This window comes from Protomyctophum parallelum (genome assembly GCF_964188405.1).
Source record: "Protomyctophum parallelum genome assembly, chromosome: 15".
Lineage (NCBI taxonomy): Eukaryota > Metazoa > Chordata > Actinopteri > Myctophiformes > Myctophidae > Protomyctophum > Protomyctophum parallelum.
The window spans coordinates 25475123-25480122 of record NC_139710.1 but is presented as its reverse complement, the minus strand read 5'-3'; the positions used below and the strand labels follow the sequence as shown (position 1 = coordinate 25480122).

The 5000-nt window shown below is 48.7% G+C and overlaps 1 protein-coding gene across 1 annotated transcript in view; it reads right to left on the bottom strand.

The window, feature by feature from the left end:
• Nucleotides 1–5000, bottom strand: part of mfsd3 (major facilitator superfamily domain containing 3) — a 58996-nt gene that overhangs the window by 22647 nt on the left and 31349 nt on the right. The window lies entirely within an intron of this gene.

Sequence of the window (5000 nt, the reverse complement as noted above, 5' to 3'; positions counted from 1 at the left end):
AGGAGAGGCTCTGCGTGACCGAGACAATTAATGACTGTTACACACACGCCATGGATTAACGGTGCCAATCAGACTCCAGTGGACGCCTGCCAATCACAAAGGTATGTGTGTGTGTGTGTGTGTGTGTGTGTGTGTGTGTGTGTGTGTGTGTGTGTGTGTGTGTGTGTGTGAGAGATATAATGTAAATTACATACAGTAGATTAGAGCAGATCAGTGCTGGGGGGACATTGGCATTGATCAGAATATATTAGGTATTGGACAATAAACTGCTGAATTGTCTAATCAAGTCATTGTCATATAGTCAGTTAAAGCTCCATTCTACTCTGAGTGAGTGAGTGAGTGAGTGAGTGATTGAGTGAGTGTCAGTGAGTGAGTGAGTGAGTGAGTGAGTGAGTGAGTGAGTGTCAGTGAGTGAGTGAGTGAGTGAGTTATTGAGTGAAGGCCTATTCATAGTCTGGATTTTCGGTGGTGAGGTGACCACCGCTCCGGTGGTGAGCTGACCACCGGAGCTGAAATAACGTTGAGCGGTGGTGAGTAAAAACAGAGAGAAGGGCTGGAGCGGTAGCGGTGGTTTGCTCTTCACCGCGGCTCAGTGACATCATGTTGTAGTTCGGTGGTCACCTCACCACCAAAAATCCAGACTATGTATGAGCCTTGAGTGTGAGTGAGTGAGTGAGTGAGTGAGTGATTGAGTGAGTGTCAGTGAGTGAGTAAGTGTCAGTGAGTGAGTGAGTGAGTGTCAGTGAGTGAGTGAGTGAGTGTCAGTGAGTGAGTGAGTGTCAGTGAGTGAGTGAGTGAGTGAGTGTCAGTGAGTGAGTGAGTGAGTGAGTGAGTGAGTACTATAAATAAAATATAGGTACGTATACGGAATCCACCGTGATGCGTCCTGCTTTGTGGAGCGTCTACACGAACACAACTGTCCACGTTTCAAGGGGAGGGAAGCCGGCCGGAACTGTACTGTACTGAATGAACTGTACTGAAGACTGTACGCCGTCCTCCCGTTGGGGGCTCCTCACTGAGAGGTGAGTCAGTATAGGATACAACAGCATAGTGAGAAAACACAGAAATGTGTGTGTGTGTGTGGGGGGTGGGGGGGGGGGGGGGGTGGGGGGGGGGGGAATTAATTGCCATAACGAGAAATGGTCTCTATGGAGACCAAAGGAGTTTGTTCCATTTGGGGGTCCTTGACATGAAAAAGGTTTGAGAACCACTTTTATAAATGAATATTAAAACACACTGTTGACATCTACGAACGGCGAGAGAAGGCCAACCCGCTTTTTAATATAAGATGACAGATGATGAGTGTGTCTTTGGGGATGGGATGTGTCTTTCTGCAAGGAAACACACCAGCACAATAATAGTGGCTGATGGAGGAAAATGACTGCTTAACAAGTTGTAATGTGGCCCAGGCCGTAGCGTAACGGTCTGGGCACCGGACTGGTGATCCAGTCGTGGTGTGCCGCGGGTTCGACTCCCGGACCCGACACGGCCTTTACCGCATGTCATCCCCCCATCTCTCTCCCGTTTCCTGTCATCCTACTATCTGTCCCTTAAAAAATCAATAAAAGGCGTAAGCCGCAAAAAAAATATCTTAAAAAAAAACAAAAAAAACAAGTTGTAATGTATACATCTATACATAGAATAGGCTAAAAGATAGTTTATCTTTAACTAAAAGCATAGATAATTATAGATTGAACAACCGTCTTTCTGGTAAGGAGTGAAACAAAACAAAAACAAGAGTTGTTTCTGTAGAGGTAAATCAAGCTTTCTCCTTCCTTAGGAGTGAAACATGAACAACAACAACTCCACCTGCTGCTAATGTTCTCTCTCTCTCTCTCTCTCTCTCTCTCTCTCTCTCTCTATTCAGTGGTAAACCAATCCTGCTACATTCACATGCTAAAGACATTCTGCTGTCCTGCTCTGTTCCCTGACTTCTCAATGACAGCCTTTCATATCCACCTGCCTCACGGGACGCCCAAGCATGCATGTGTGACTGTGAGTCCACCTGTGTGTGTGTGCGTGCGCGCGTGCGTGCGTGCGTGCGAGAGCATGCTAACAAGTCTGAATTGACCCATTAAGGCAGATTCTTCTAAATCAGTACTTCTCAGACCTTTTGTACCAACTAAGTACCCCCCTAATTAATGCACAGAATATTTGGCTACGCACCTCCCACCCCCATAAGAGGAAATGTTCAACATTTTCAAGCCCTATCAACTCTTGAAATTGAGATTCTTCAAAGATGTTATAGAACAGCAGATGTACAAACAGGGGCCTGAACAGTGCGCCTCGTATAGGGTCTGCATGTTACGTGTCACGTCTCGTCTACACACCCCACCGTCGACGCAGCATCGGTTGACTCTCTAGTCTAGGCAATCTTAATACAGGATTCTATATATGTGATGCCTGCATACGCAGCCGTCACGGAGCTGATCAGGTGTGCAATGTGCATGTAGACTTTGTTTCATGTGAATAGCAAACGCAAAAATATAAAAGGACACAGATGCCTTCCCCTGTGTGCATTACGCTTGTGTCAGTGTGCGCACGCTGTGTACCTGTGCGGATGTAGTGTCATGTACAAGTGCAAGTGTGTGTGTGTGTGTGTGTGTGTGAGTCTGTGCATGCGGTTGCACGTGCGCGTGTGTGCTTTCAGGTTATAAAGGGGGGAGGGGGGGGGGGGGGGTCAGTGAGTGGTCACTCAGCCATCTCTGATGGGTGCAGGATAAAAACCTTCCAAATGAGCTTTTAAATGTGGGACCACAGCCTAGTGCACAGCTCTTTGTGCGTGTGTGTGTGTGTGTGTGTGTGTGTGTGTGTGTGTGTGTGTGTGTGTGTGTGTGTGTGTGTGTGTGTGTGTGTGTGCGTGCATGCGTGCGTGCGTGGGTGCGCCAAAGAAACAGAAAGAGAACGAGATATAGATAATCAGAGAAAAGGGAGAATAGTGAGAGAGTGAGACGGTGTGTGTGTGTGTGTGTGTGTGTGTGTGTGTGTGTGTGTGTGTGTGTGTGTGTGTGCGTGCGTGTGTGTGTGTGTGTGCGTGAGAGAGAGAGGGACACTGCACACACACACAAACAGAGAGAGATACAGAGAGGCACACAGTAACAGGTGTTCAGGTGACTCTTACGGTGATTCTAACCAATGACTCCACACACACACACACACACACACACACACACACACACACACACACACACACACACACACACACACACACACACACACACACACACACACAGTCTCTCTCTCTCTGCAGTCGGAAACCATTTGGACCATGATGCACTTGGTGAGAGGGTGTCGGGTGAGCATATCCATGCCTCTTCAGTGTGAGAAAATGTTTACCGTTCTGCCTCAGTCCTTTACCAGGGAGAAAGGGGCGTGTGTTCGTGTGTGTGTGTGTGTGTGTGGGGGGGGGGGGTTATATGAAGATAAAAAGCCAAAAAGTTACAGTGTGCGCAGCACACTGAAACAGAGTGCGGTGCCTTCGGAGGCCTGTATTGTGTAGCCTGGTGTCAGCTTACTGCTCAGAGACCTGGGAGCCAGCGGAGTAGACAATATGACTGACAGATGACACAACGCGCGCGCGCGCGCACCACGCACGCCCGCGCGCGCAACACGCACACACACACGAACACAAACAAGAAGGTTAGAATTGTTTCCTAACTAACTACTGAAAGCTATTGTGTGTATGTGGGGGGGGGGGGGGACGACGACGACACATTAGTTAACAGAAATACAACTTTACCAAACTAAATACCTGTGAATAATGGGTATGACATTGTGCCCACTTTTTTATTGCACAATACTTTGACTAGTTGCATGATTGCATGCGTGTGTGTGTGTGTGTGTGTGTGTGTGTGTGTGTGTGTGTGTGTGTGTGTGTGTGTGTGTGTGTGTGTGTGTGAGAGGACTCCCTGACAGAAGTTGGTGCAGGTTACACCTTCTTCTGGAAAGGGGTCCCTGAAGGCACTCGCCGCATCCATGGCGTAGGTTTCGCTGTCAAGACCAAGCTGCTGCAGAGCATCCCAGAATCCCCCATTGGCATCAATGAAAGACTGATGACATGGCGTATTCCCCTCACAAAGGGACGTTTCGCCACTCTCATTAGTGCTTATGCACCAACTCTTGATGCCGAGCACAACGTCACGGAGGACTTTTACCGGGCACTTGACTCTGTCATACAGAAAACCCAGACCACTGACAAACTTATAATCATGGGAGACTTCAATGCTAGGGTGGGTACGGAGCACCTGGTATGGAACAAAGTTATTGGCCAACACGGAGTGGGGAAAATGAACAGCAACGGGCTACGGCTCCTGTCCCTCTGTGCAGAACACGACCTGGTCATCACTAACACCACCTTCCAGATGAAGAACAAGCTTAAAACAAACTGGCAACATCCCCGCTCAAAGCACTGGCACCTCCTGGACTATGTGATTGTCCGTCAAAAGGACAGACAGGATGTTCTCACCACCAGAGTCATGCGCGGAGCAGAGTGCTGGACTGATCACCGCATGGTTAGATCCAAGCTCCGCATGATCATCCAACCCTGTCGTCCAAGAACAGCTGCAACCCGAAAACTCAACTGCGCAGCACTAAACAGCCCCACCACCCAAAACAACCTCCGACTGCTCCTTGCAGAAAACCTTGACAACATCCCTGAGGAATCCACTGAATGGCCTGTCCGGTGTCATGCCATCCACAGTGCAGCCTCAGAAGCACTTGGGCATGCAAGGAAACGTCACCAGGACTGGTTTGACTGCAACTCTGCTGAGATACAGTCACTTCTTCAATCTAAACATCAAGCACATAAAGCTCTCCTGTCCTGCCCTGGATCTTCCACTCTGAAAGCCACTTTTGCTGCGGCAAGATCTGCAACCCAACGTGCTCTCCGGAACATGGAAGACACATGGTGGACGCAGAAGGCACAAGAGATCCAAAACTTGGCAGACTGTAACAACACCCAGGGCTTTTATGATGCCATCAAAGCTCTGTACGGCCCTAGG